Source organism: Haemaphysalis longicornis, unplaced genomic scaffold (genome assembly GCF_048455015.1).
Source record: "Haemaphysalis longicornis isolate Haplotype H1 unplaced genomic scaffold, Haemaphysalis longicornis Haplotype H1 scaffold_12, whole genome shotgun sequence".
Taxonomy (NCBI): Eukaryota; Metazoa; Arthropoda; class Arachnida; order Ixodida; family Ixodidae; genus Haemaphysalis; species Haemaphysalis longicornis.
The window spans coordinates 18,256,025-18,270,495 of NW_027526225.1; the positions used below are offsets into that span (position 1 = coordinate 18,256,025).

At 44.5% G+C, this 14,471-nt stretch overlaps 1 long non-coding RNA gene across 1 annotated transcript; it reads right to left on the reverse strand.

The window, feature by feature from the left end:
* Nucleotides 1-2,626: 2,626 nt before the first annotated feature.
* On the reverse strand, nt 2,627-9,136 carry LOC144162433 (uncharacterized). The gene is made up of 3 exons (XR_013320676.1): nt 8,871-9,136; nt 7,081-7,350; nt 2,627-4,196 (listed from the first exon to the last, which is right to left on the reverse strand). It is a non-coding gene; the product is annotated as an uncharacterized LOC144162433 (long non-coding RNA).
* Between the last annotated feature and the right edge of the window lie 5,335 nt (nt 9,137-14,471).

Here is a 14,471-nt window from a genome sequence, read left to right on the forward strand (position 1 = left end):
TAATGTGTTACACAATACGTTCAGACATGAACATTTGCATTTGCTTTGAGAGTCATTTTAAGTAGCTAAGTGCTTAATACAGAATTTTCTGAGCTGCGAATAAAAATGGTCGGCATAAAATAATGATCCATGAACATTTATGTTTCTGGAGATACCTAATTTCTTTATCGGTGCAGCCATTCAGTTTTTCACATTGCGATACGCTTACATCACGCGAGTGCGGCACTTTCACGGCGCCCCATTTATATAGCGGTGTTGGCGCGAACAATAAGTTGTCCTCGCACAAGTACGGCAAATTCATGATTCTGTGTTCGTAGCGCGTCATTTTGTTGTGTGGCAGGCTTCGCAATTTGAAGCGTAGATCAATTCGTTCCTTCTTAAGGCGGACACTCATTTCAAAGATGTTAAAGCTCGCCCTGCTGCGGCACTGCGGCATTTTTACATCCATGAACAGAGGGCACATGTACGCAACTCTTGTGTGCTCACGCGATCGTCACTGGCCCGTTTGTCTGAATTTTGGGCCAAGCAAAGCCATCAATACCCTATAGGAACTAACCCAAACCCACACGCTACTACACACTAAAAATTTTTACGCCCAAAAGGGTGCTTCAGCTTGTCGCCGCAGGAGCACCCTAAAAACTGAATATTTTACGCCCTTTAGGGTGCTTGGATTTTGTCGCCGCAGGAGCACCCTCTGTGAAGCACCCCAGAAGACAGGTGCCTTATAAACACCCTTTTCCGCCTAAAAGTATCCTAGGGTGCTACTTAGCACCCCAATCTGTAGGAGCATCTTCTGCAAAAGCACCCACCTAAAGGGGTACAAAACGGGTGTGTCATCCTCGGTTCACAGGTGCAGCAGGTGTGAGACCACATATTGCACAATATCACACACGATTATGGTATGAAACATTCGTGCTTTCCAAGCTCGGTTCTGTGAGACATTCCATTGAAGCTCAACATCAGCTGATAATTTCCTTGAACTTGTGTCACCGATTGTTAAAACATCAATTTAAAAAGTCAGGAGCCACATCTCAGTACAGTTATAACTTTAGAGGTAGTTGATTACCCAAAACTTCGTAAAAAACCAATTATATGTTCACTTTGCCGAACTGCAGTACACATCCTTCGAGATTCACTGCAGAGCCTAACCATGCTGTGCAGTGAAAGCAATTAGGTGTGCAACACTTCAACCACACAAAACTTCCTTGAACCTTAAAACCCTTGGCTTCTTAGTATTGCATCAAACTTCCAATCAAGGTAGCTACATGCAATGTTTAGTGCCTTATTCTTGAGCTGAGCAGGAAGGTTCAATATCAAGGAAGACCAAATGCAAAATGTATAGTTCCCTCCGTAATGCGGCTCATAATATAGTTCCCTCCGTACTGCGGCTCATAATCTACTTATAAAAGTTGGGTACCCAAGCCATTTATTTTCGTTTGCATTATTCTTTTTGCTTTACGGAAAAATATTCATATGGTACAGCACTTGCAAGGTTTGGTGGTATTTGGAGTTTTATAAACATACCTTTAGACTAAATGACCCCACATAGCAATAACAAGAACTGCAAACATCACAGAACAATGCATACAAGTTCCCTGGTGAAACCCATGGTTGAAATGTAATGCCATTGTTCAGAAAACATTATTTTATCATGAGGCTAGCTTGTACATGGTGCCTTGCATTATGTCCCTGCCGGTGGATGTGGGGTCATTTGTCACTGTTGCAAATGAAAAGCCAACAGCCAGGGCCCATTAGTTTTGGCTAGTATTACGAGGTGCCTCACGGTAAGCATTCTACGTCGATAGACTTTTTTAGAGTTGACTAGAACTGAAATCAGCAAAAGATTATCTACAAAACATTCATTCTATCCGCAGCTTTAGGGTTTGCTAATTTCCATAGTTGGGTTTCTTCTGCCTTTCTTAACAACATTTTTCTTTTGATAAGAAGGTGCACAACCAAAAGCAAAAAGCTTTTCTGTAAACCTTTGGTAGCTATATAATTGTTAAAAAATATTTTACTCTAAATATGGCAGCTTAAACTGAGAATATTTGCATTTAAAAACATTAAAATAAGTTTAAATTGATCATAAATTTTTAGCTGTTTTTACGCAAAACTGTACATGGGATATGAAGTGCACCACAAGGAGGGCTTTGGATTAGCTTTAGCAAATTTGGGACATTTAAGGTGCACTGAAATCTCTACACATGCGCTTTTTCACTTTCTGTATCCACCAGGAAAATGGCTGCCAATTTAGACAGCGATTCTAAATAGTAGTTGACGTGCATTTTAAAATAATCACAAACATTATAGCCACAAAATTAATTTTTACAAGTTGTAGACATTGCCCGTTACACCAGACATTGGACTACACTGTCAAGAGCTTTGACGTCTACAATGACGTCTACAAAGCAGGCTTCTACTGGTAGAATGTTTCATACCATAATTACTGTGTGTTCAGAGCTCACGTGTGAAGTATGGATACTGCTGCTTCAGCAAGAACCGAGGATGAGCACCCTTCCTGGTTCTGAAAAAAAATAACAGAGGAAATGCCTTAAGCAGGATTCTGAAACGGGGTTGAATGAAACAAGAATGAACAAGAAATTCTTTCAAAACATGTCAAGCAATGCAAACAAATATTTATTTCAACTTATTTCTACAAAAGACCACCTCATGAAGACTGGTGGTGGGGTATTGGCTCAAAAAAAAAAAAGCAGAGAGCACTTATACAAATGCTACAGGGAGCCTTCGCAGCCAACAATTGTTTGAACACACCTAAACTAATCACTGTTCAACAAACTCATAAAAAATGTTTTAATGCATAAAAAACCAGTGGTAAACACAGGAAACAGTTAAAGCAGAATGACGGCACAAGTTTGTCCCGTCGTTCTCTTCTGTGTCCTGGGTTTTCCTATGGTTTTTCATCCATTCAAACATGTACCAGCTAGCCCAGTCCAACGCCTTGGTATCATAAAAATATGGATAGTCAATCCTTACACAAAGCTGAAAAAAAAAGAAAGTATAAAGTAGGTGACAAAATTAAAACGACAGCAAATTGGTTGGCTTTTAATTTTAAATGATAATATAAAAAATAATGGCATGAATGAAAGTGAGCAGCACGCGAAGTACCTTGTGCTAGCCCGACATTCCACTTTGAAGCAAAATGTCCGCTTTCAACACTACATAGGCTAAACATGCAATGAGGCATTCCTTTAGGCACACAAAATATACCATAATTGTTAAAAAAGCTACGAATTAGTTGAAAAAACCTGACCACGACAAATTGGAATTAGTGACTAGATACAGTTTCAGAAATACACAGCGACATCATATAAAAATATATGGTTCCCATACAAAGATTGATCATAACAAAAATTCAGGACATTTATCAGACTGGCATCAATGTGCAAAGCAGCTTAATGCAGGAAGACGGTCTTCACTAAAAACATGTTAATATTGGGAGCTCATGTGCTTCCCTGCAAGTTGGGTGTGTAAACCCACTGACATCTTAACTAACCCGCCTGAATCATCACTTGATAGACATTGAGGAATTTTACGAATTGGTTTAATGTAGCCAGCTGTCTAGTTTATTTCCCTATTTTTCTTGGCATTTCGTGTCTAATTCTAAATTTGGTGACTAGATAGCTTTTACTATGGTCATGCACTGGTGACAACGAATATTTGATTTTACTTTAAAAAAATTTCAGTTTTGTTTTATTGCTCACCAGCCAACGATCTGAAATATCAGAGGTGCTTAAAACGTATGTTGGCATTTCCTTCCTGCATTGTAGTACAACTAATCATGACTTTTACCATAATTTGTTCACAAATCGTAATATGTGGAAAGTATTCAGCTTAATGAAAATGTCATTTCAGAAGCATGCACAATCAACAAGGCCTCAATGACTCTCATGACGTGGTCCACTTGTTTCTGTCACAAATAACCTGAGTGCAGACACATTCCACCGAAGACGAAGGTAACATGCCCTCTTGGGTGATGAATATTTAAAAAGCCTTACGAGTAAATTTGCTGCTGAGCACGTGAAATTGTGGCATTAAAACAAAAGATCCCTCTGCGGCATCTTTCACTTGGAGGAGCGCTTGACCACAAACTTTGAGAAGCTGGAAAATGCTCCATGAACCGCTCCAGCCAGCAGAAACGATGCAGGACACAAGTTGGTAGGCGGACCGTTGGCATCCTGCGATTGTGAAGATATTTCTGTTTAGTAGATGCTCTTCTTTTTGTACCACTGTTTATTTCACCTTTAACAAGCAGCTGAACTCCTTAACGTTCGCATAATAAAATGCTGCAATGCGGAACAGTTAGCAGGGTTACCTCAATTTTGCTTTTCTACGAATTAACACAATGTAGGTAATCTGCACACAACTACAATCAAACTACAATTTTCACCTACTTCACTGCTAACATCAGCGTTTGACTGCTCAAGCACAAATACAGGTTAGACATGTGAGCAATCTGCTAAACGTATCCCCACAAACTGAACAATCAGGCATCAGAAATCGGCAAGGAAGGAGGTGTCACGTTTAAATGGCACTTTTTTGTTCAAAACATAAACAACACCTGGAAGCTTGAAGCGTGAGAGGGGGTCTTTCACGCTGACAATGTCAGAACATAGCTTGCTAGTGGGTACCTGCACGATGTGCACAATGTGTTTCTTGAAAATGCGTGCGAAAGTTTGATTGATGTGTAGGACGAGAATTGCAGCACGTTTTGACACAGGCCTTGTGGACGCTTCTGCCTGCTAATGTCAATGTGGATTCTTGCTAGTCGCCCTCTTCGCTTCTTTCTGAATATAAGGCTTTAGGCATTATATTCAGGACAACGACTGCATCAAAACGTGCAGCAATTACCTACGTCCCACACATCGGTGAAACTCTCGCACACATTTTCAAGACACGCAGTGCATACATTGTGCATGTGCCCACTAGCAAGCTGCGTTCTGACATTGTCAGCGTCAGAGACCCCCTCTCACGCTCCAAGTTTCCGGGTATTGTTTATTAGATTCCATGCGCTGAATGCAAATCAGTGTACATTGGCGAAACGGGCAATCTGCACAGAAGATTAATGCAGCACTGGAACGAAGTGAACAAGGGCCATGCAAAAACAAGTCCACTGGCAGAGCACCGTGAGAGGACGGGACACGTGGTCGACTGGAACAAGACAAAATTACTGACAACTGAGTGCAATCTATCTTCTCGATTACTGCTCGAGTCCCTCATTGTTCAGACGACGCCCAACATTATCAACATAATGGATGGCAATCTGCACCATATCTATGCAAACTCATTGCGCCGCGTAATGCCCAATATATAGCTTCGTTTTCCACGACACATGCTCACCGTGAACAAGCAACAAACCGTTAAATGGCTTTCTTGACTTGGTCAGTGACCTACGTTTCATCACTGCAATAATGCTTTTACCTGCCTACACGGCATTCCGTCAAACACTGGACTACACCACATGAGCCATTGGCGTTCTTAACCTGCACCAGAGTATATAACCTTTCACTACTGCTATGAGATAGACCCATAAACGCACTTCAATATGGCCTTTATATTTAGCTCTTGGAAACATTATGTATAATTTTACCTTTAAGTTGCACCTGCTACAGCAGCTGGTACTATACCAAAAACATGAAAAAAAAAAACGGTGGTTTAACACGCCAAAGCTACACTTGGGATATGGGAAGCACTGTAGGGGAAGGCTTCGCATTAATTTTGACCATCTGGGTATTTTTGTGCGCATCGAAATCTCCAAACACGGGCGTCTTTACGTGTTGCCTCCATCTGAAAAGCGGCTACACCAAGCGGTATCTAACCGACATTCGCCTCCACAGCACACCACCCTAGCCACGGCAGTGGGTTAAACATATGAAATAAAGCGAGTTTTGGAGTGCAAATGAAAATATTAATCACACGTCTTATTTTCCCAATCGATGTACCTTTTGAAATCCACCATGCAATCCCCCCTCCCCTACCGGCCTACCAAAACACCTTTGTCTCAAGAGGTAATCAGGCTGTTGTTAATGAAGTAAGTATTTACAATCCGAGACTTGCCACCGTTAAAGTCATGCACTTTGTTTTAGAGATAAGCGACATTAGCCATTTGCAGCACCAGGAGTTAATTGTGTTAAGATCAGATTGAAAGCATTGACGGTAGTAGTTGAAAGAAATTGTGTGATAAATTACAACATCATCTGCAAATAGACCTACATGGGAGGATATGCAACATGGAAGATAGACCAAGCAACCTGCCTGGGGGGACAACAAAGTGGCACGAGCAAAAGAAGTATATAGTTATTAGAAGTAAACTGCATTTGAGAAGAATGAAAATCTTTTGCTCAAGTGAGGACATTAGGGTGAAGTTTGAGAAGTAGTCTGTGGTGTGCAATGCGATTGAATGCTTTAGAAAAATCGAGAAAAACTACCGCAGTTTGTAAGCCTGTGTCAATGGATCAATGTAGATCGTGAACAAATCCTGAAAGTTGTGTTTCTCAAGTAACCCTTGTGAAAACCGTGGTGATACTCGAATGTGATATTGTGATTTTATAAATAATTAGCGACCTGAGAGTGGATGAAATGTTTCCTGACCTTGCATATGGTGCTTGTTAGGGAAATTTAATGGTGAAGTACCGTCTCCTGATTTAAAGACTGGTGTTACCTCGACTATCTTCCAACCATTGAGATTAGTGCTTGTCATGAGAGACTGCGAAAAAAGCGCTGTCAGAATTCTACAGACTGCGGGATGTACTTTTCGGTATAGTATGATTATTACCAGTATGATCTGAAGTAGACCAGTTTGTATTGCAAGTTTAAAACCATATCGAAAGATCCTAAATGTTTGCTTGGCTTGATTACATACGAATACTTGCTTCAAAGTCAGTTCAATTTCTCTTCTTGCCCTTTAGTCGTCAGCCCCAGATTCTCTTCAATATCTCTGCTAAGCAATGACACGCTCCATACGCACAGCACTGCTTCATGAAAATGTTTCAAATAATCAGAGGCCACAGCACTGCTAACAGGTATACATCATGGCAAGTTCCACAACATGCAATAACTAACCTGAAAATACATAATCGGTGGGTGCACCGATATGGCAGCAGTGCCTGGACCGATGTGTCGAGCAAATGCGCTGACTTATGAACGGGTGGTCCAAGCGGCCAGATGATGGATGAATGACCATTCCTGGCGGCAAAGCGTACGGAGCACCAACGAAAGGCCAGGCAGTACTTGGGTACAGCAGGTGCAGTGTCGGTTGGCCAAGGGAGGCCCTGGCAAAGCCTTTGAAACTGGACTGGAAGGCAGCTGACCCAGGACAGCCAGCAGCAGCACCTGCAGGTGCATAATCTGTGAGTGTGCTGACACTTGTTGAAATACAAGAAGAGCACACACAAAGCACGAATGCTTACATCAAGTAGATTTTTAATCGTTTAAAGACAGTAACCTCCAAGGCACTATTAAGAACATTCCCGGAACACCCCAAGTGAAATTTAGGTCACAGTAAGAATGTATTTATTAGACCCGCAGGTACTGTGAGTGGGGTATGCATGATATATGCAAAGCTAGCTACTGAGCTAATTTGCATGGAACGCATGCTAGCAGCTCATCTGTATCCCTTGCTTTCAATCGGAACTGGTGTGTGATAGTTGAGGCTCCTCCATTTCAATGTCTGACTTGTATCTGCACGTTCAATTCTCCAATATAAATCGAGTTGAGTGAGTGCCTACAGCTTTCTTGTTAGTCTCTGTATGGCCTGCGGTTTTGCGAAAATGAGAACTTGCGAATTGGCTCAATTTTCTGCACTAATTTAAACAATACATATGCCTCTGATATCAAGCCCCAGACTTCCCGAGAGCTACTCTGACAGAATCGGCAGGCGCCTCGTAGGCCTTGTGAAATCTCCCCCACTACCCCGAGACTATGCTAACTCCCTGCGAGGCCACATGCGCGCATTTCACCTTCAATTTGCACGTATGTGAATTCTATACCTCTATGAACTCTCAGACGGGCGTCGTCATATTCGTGCCGGACTCGTGAAACTCGGCAACGTAAATTACCGCACTCGCTCGCTGGCGCGCGGCCCGAACTCTCTCACCGTTTCCGGCCCCTGCATACTATTTTCTCCACCTTGCACTTTGTAAATTCTCATGTTTAACTACACCTCGTGCGCCCTCATCTCTTGCCTGCTTTTCTTCCAGCACAACTCCGTCAGCACCCGGTCGACGCGTACGCTGTCGGGGCGCGTTGGCGAGCGAGTACGGCAATTTCGCTGTTGTCGAGCTTCACGAGAACAGCACACATATCGCGGCCCGAAGACCGCGAGGCGTACGGTCGCCGGTCTCGCGAACGCAATAGCTGCCAAGCGCACTGCACGGAATTCGTGAAGGGGGGGGGGGGGGGAGAGAGAGACGCCAGCCATGGAATCACGTGTACGCGTTTTCACATGCACTTCCAGAGAACCTCCTGTTCATGTTATTTCTTGGTATACCGCGGGTATTCACGAGGGAGGACTAATCGCAGCGTTGTGCCACTCACGCGAAATTGCGACTGCGATCTGCAACCGCAAAGGCACTGTTTGAGAGACACATAAACAAACGCCCCGGTGTTAAAGAGCCTTGCGCGATGTGAAATTATTAGCAGCCGTGTACCATAGCGCGAGCATCGTAGCCAAGGTCTAGCTTCAGCGTAAATTGATGCTGACTTCTGCGGAAACGGTGGACTGGGCGCCAAACAAGTATTCTAACTCACGTAGGCTCTCAGAGCAAACGAGATGGGGGTCTAGCGAATTACTGACCCATAAACACCAGAACTCGTTCCAGCCAAATACAGAATAATAAAAAATGCGTACTTACCCGAGCAAAAACCATGTTTCCAACGTAAAATTCTCCTTCACTGTCGTCTTCATCTCGCGGACACACGAACACGCTTTGTTCTGATGCAATGTCATCCACTTTTGACGCGCAGTATTTTATCCGGCGATGATCGTTCTTCCGGGGTCCCCATGTTCAACACACGCGTAGGTTAGAAGGGTAGACATCACCCATAAAGCTTCTATAACTATGATTTCAGCTTCAAATAGATAAAACAGATTAAATCACGCCACCAACCACTCGGCACAAAACGCCATGAAAAAACACACACAAAAGTGAGAGGTAGTTGCCAGACTTCAAATGCAGCACCTCTATGTTTGACGAAAATTGTGTTACTACTGTAATGTTGGTAATTATCTTTCTGCTTTCAAAGTCTGAAATGTGTTTATAACTTAAATTTAAGGTTTTTAAACACGAAAAGTGAATACACATAAAGTAATTGACATATATACTGATATTGTAAAGAGGCTTGACGTTTGTTTTGGTTTTGTTTTCACGGCGGGCTTCTCAAGAGAGAACGTGCGAGAAAACGAGCTACTTTGGGTTTAGGAAGAGGGCGGTAAATGTCGGCGTGATAGAAAGCAAGGAACAGGTGCTTACCCTGGTCGTTAAAAAAGGAGCTAATGAAACCCTCACGTAAAAAAAAAAAAAAAAAGAAACACGTTCGACGAGGAATCGAACCATTTACCTACAAAACAGTAAACGGACGCGTTAACAAACAGCTATGTCGGCTTTTTTTTTTCTTTTTTTTTTATTTCCAGACAAACACCGCTGTTACAAACATAATACACAACAACAAAACAAACCCATTACACTAAGACATAAAATCACTGTTCCACTCTAGGGTACAGTGCTGACTATGAAAATATTTTCATTTTTGTTAACTCCTCCATTTGTGACAACCAGTCGGGAACACATTGGCGTGCCTTTTGAACTTCAAGAAAAGAGAATATGGCCTCTCGGAAATACTCATTTACTGACCGCGCATCAATGTCCGAGTGGCGGACTGCCATTCGGCATCTCCATATACTGTGCAGACCTAGTAACATTACTAGATCTAGAGGGACGCCATCATCATCAGGTTCAACGGACAAATACCGAATACCATGGGCATCGATTGGCAGATCTTTTTTCAGCGTACGTTGCAGCACATCCCAGAAGAAGACCCCGTCCCAACAGTCAATGAAAACATGTTCAATGGTTTCCGGTTTTTTGCATAACCAACACTGTTCACCCCACGGCATAAAAAGGCCTTTTTCTTGCATCCATGTTTTCACAAGGAGTGTCCCGGTGTGTAGTTGAAAGAAAAATGTTTTACATCCCGGTGCAACTGGCATTCTTTTAACCCGTTTTAACACATCTCGACCCGTGCCAGCCGAGTGAACAACTCTGTACATAGGAACGGGAAAAACAGTGTCGCAGAGATCGTTATACAGTCTCTTCCTAGTCACTGCGCAACAGCTATGTCGGCGGGCGGTGTTCGAGGCGCCTAAAACAACTCTATACTTACGTAAGTTGTCAACGAATATTGTTGCTTGTGTCTAGTCATCGCCTCCTTTAACGATGGTCTAGTTTATGCTGCATTTTTGAAATTCTGGCTGTCCTAACGCTTGTTTCTCAGGCACCGGTCTTGCAGACGAGGCCGCATTGCTAGCGCTGCAAGCGATTGAGCCAAAGCTCCATTATTTGACTCAAGAAAAGCTATCGCAGTCAACCCGACCTTTTCTGCGCAAGCCACGGGAGCCACGAAATAAATGGAATGTGCCGTTAGAATTATGGCGTTGATAACGCTTGTTTGACCGGCACCGTCTTGCAGACAAGCAACGTCGCTCTAATACTACAAGCGATGTCACTCCTGGCATGTCAGGCGCATCAAACCCATCGTGTAAAACGACTGCTAACAGTACGAAAACCTCTGAGTTTGTAACAAGTGGGGATTTGCGGTGGCGGCGACGTAATAGGTACAGCAAACAGGTAGGCAGAACAGCAGCGTAGGGTTACAACCTTTCCCCGAAAAAAAAACGGGCCTTCCGGGGAGGGGGGGGGGGGCGGGGGGGAGAGGGGGGATTGTGTTGAAAAAAGACGCCATGTTTTTTAACATGCAGTGCCATTTATTGTAGTGTTTTCTTAGAGAGAAATCAACATAACGTTTGTACTGAAAGTGATTGAGAGCTTGGTTAATCGCTCTGCATGTGCTTCACTGAAAAGTAACCGCAATTGCTGACCGCGGCGGTAGAATTTCGTTATTTTGTTCTTCCCTTAGGTCCCCCTCCATCTGAGGCAGCCCGCTCGCCCGCGTATTTTCTCTGCTCGCGTGTCTTTGCGCAGCTTGTCGACATAGGCGTGCGCAGAGTTCTCAATTTGGGGGGGCAAAGTCTTACCGCTGCGCCCCCCCCCCTTCAGAGCAACTCCCGACCTCTTCTCACTGAAGGCCTTGCGGTGCGAACGCAGTGCAAAGAGGGATGGTTATAAAATTTTTATTTCAATGTGATGGAATTGCAACACACACAAAATATTTCTGAGCAGAAATTTTACTTTCATGTGTTACATCGGCAAGGCATGGGGCAAATTTGGCGCCCCCTTCAGATGATTAGGGGGGGGCGGCCGCACCCCCTGCCCCCCCTGTGCGCACGCCTATGCTTGTCGACACGTATTTATCGTCTTAGTTGTTGAATTGACGCTTATAAAACGCCAAAACGGGCATAATCACGGCACAAAAGCCAAAAAACCGGCTGATGACGGCTGGTTTTAGATATGGACCGGCAACCGGCCCGCTGTTTAAAAAACCGGTCGGGCCGGTCCAAAACCAGGAAGGTGGCAACCCTACGGCAGCGACGAGCGAAAATGATTTTACACGACCGCCCCCGTCGGCCTGCGCAAAAAAGGAAGATAGAACCCCTGCATACACGCCCTCGAAGAAAGCTGTACAGCCGATTCAGTTTGTTGTGGACGAAGAGCAACCGAGGCTGCAGCCACAAACGATTGCGCTTGCCGTGGTATGAGCCAAAGCATATCTTCACATAGTTATGTTATCGTCCGTCTGAGTGTTACTTACTGAAGGGAAAATTCAGAACACAAACGTTGACGTCTAGCGTCTATGCCAGACATAGACGCTGCTGTTTAGGCCCTAAAAACCACCTCCAGGGCGTCTGTCGGTTCTGTCTGATGGCGCGCTCGCGCCGCTGATTACGAACGAGGCGTCTGTTGGCGTTGACTTATCGTGTTGGCGAGCCGGTAAACGCCATCACGGTTAAACTCCCTGTTGGAAGACTACGCTGTTGGGACGATAGAGTGCCGACAGAGCTTCTTATTGGCCCCACAAACGCCATCAAGGTTAAACTCCCTGTTTGAAGACTAGGCTATTGGAACGATGGAGTGCCGACAGAACTTCGTATTGGCCCCACAGGCGTGCTGTGAGCCCAACAAGAAAGTCTTGTTGGAATTTTTGCCCGGGGCATAATAATACGGGAACAAATTCTTAGGTAAATTCGATTTCGTTGAGGACACCGATGCCTCGCGTAAAAGTTTTATTTATAGGACTACAAGAGGCATTTTGTAGCCTTTCCTTCCCGTGCACCCAGACATCGAAACGAACCTTGTGATACACTCGAAGCAGTAGATTAGTGCAGAGTGGAATTTAAACATTCAGCACGTTTTGTTCAATTTACGAACAGCAATTTTAGAGCCTTTCCCCTGGTCTATGTGGAGAGTTCATATTTATTCTCTCAACGGGCGGTGAAATAGTGCAATGTGCGGTTTAAACATTCAGCCTGTTTTTGTGCAATTTTGCATGCTTGCATTCATGCACCGTTCTTTTAGGCACCCTAACGATAAGGTGCCGTGGTAACACCCCAATCGAGAAGAAATACTTTTTAGCACCCCTTTAACGGTAGTAGCACCCTATGAAACTGTTGATTACACCCCTGAATTTTGGCACCCTCGAGGTGGGGTGCCCGAGCAATATTTGGGTGCTTGAAAGGTGCAAAAAGGGTGCAAAATGTTCAGTACACCCTCCTTGCACCTTAAAGGGTGTAAAAATGTTAAGATTTACACCCCTTAATATGTGGCACCCTCATGATTGGGTGCCGGAGCAATGTTTTAGTCCTTAAAAGGTGCAAAAAGGGTGCAAAATGTTGAGTGCACCCTTTTAGCACCTTTAAGGGTGTTAAAAAGTTTAGTGTGTAAACGTAAACAGGCACCCAAAGTACCGTTTTTTATCAGCAGCCACTGCAGCCGACGCACTGCTGTATAGCCTCTGAACTTGCTTTGACGGCGGCCGCCGAGTGGCGGCTCCACTTATGGAAGTTCCTGATAGCGAGTCCAAGCTCTCAAAGCGCTGAAAGGAACCCAGCTCGTGAGACAAGGAACAGCAGTTTTAAAGGCACTATGCACTGTACATATTCCGCCTAGGGTGCGCCATTTTTCATGTTAAATCTGCCTGCAATGCTCGCAAGGGCTTTGCTAAGCGAGTGGCAATCTCGTGATCCCCGTACTTGAGCGGTCGTGCAGATGTTTTGCGGATCCACTGTAACGCTTAAAAAGGCGTTGTTGATCTGCAGACGAACATGAGAGCGACTCTCTTATGGGCTGATGCATGCGAAAACAATGACTTGTTGCTGACAGCACCCTCGCGGGATTGAAGGAGAACGAACCTCATTGGGTTGGTTATTCCTTGCAAAAACCCTGTACCTTTTCTCCCTTCTCTTCCCTGGAGAGAGATAGCTCTTTATTAGGAGAAAGTGGAGAGGTCTGCAGGCATGTATTCACCAACATGCTACTCTGCAGGGATGGGGTGAACGAAGAAAATACCCTAAAGGAAGCAGGGCGAAAGAGAAGGGAAAAAAGGAAGAGGTCTCACAGGATGACGACGCAGAGTTCTACATTGTCTCTGCGACGCCGATGTCGTGTAATTAATCAAACACTGCATCTAACGCTTTACGCTGGGTGGATGGAGATGACCATGGTCCAAGAAGAGCTTTCAATGATATAAGTCCGTTGTTGAGGCACTCGATCTTCTTGGCGAGGTGGTTCCTTTCCTGGTTGTACGCCGGACACTTTAGTAAAATGTGCTCAACAGTTTCTGGCAAACCACAGTTATCACAGTAAGGGTTTGTGGTTTGACCGAGGCGATGTCGAAAGGAGTTTGTACGTGCTGCGTTGAGGCGCAACCGATGGAAGAGCGTCTGAAGTCGACGTGGGATTCCCTCTGGGAGCCTCATTCTCAGGTAATAGTCTATATGATACAGAAAAGGCTGATGAGATTCGGGGAAAGACCAGAGGCGGTTTCATTCCTTTAAGGCAAGCTGCTTCGCTAGCGCTGCAGCCTCGTGCTTTGTAAAGAAACTTTTCCTTATATTGCGCAGTTGTAGCCCTCTGCGAGCCGCCTCATCTGCTTTCTCGTGGCCGAGAATGCCACAATGTGCGGGTATCCATTGCAAGGTCACACGATGCCCAGCGACGTAGGCTAGATGGTGTAGGTAGGTGACATCGCTGATACATGGTCATGAAGGCTGAAGCAACTGGCGTGCCGTAGGGTTTGCAGCGCTGTATTGGAATCCGGGAATACAGCCCATTCAGCTGATG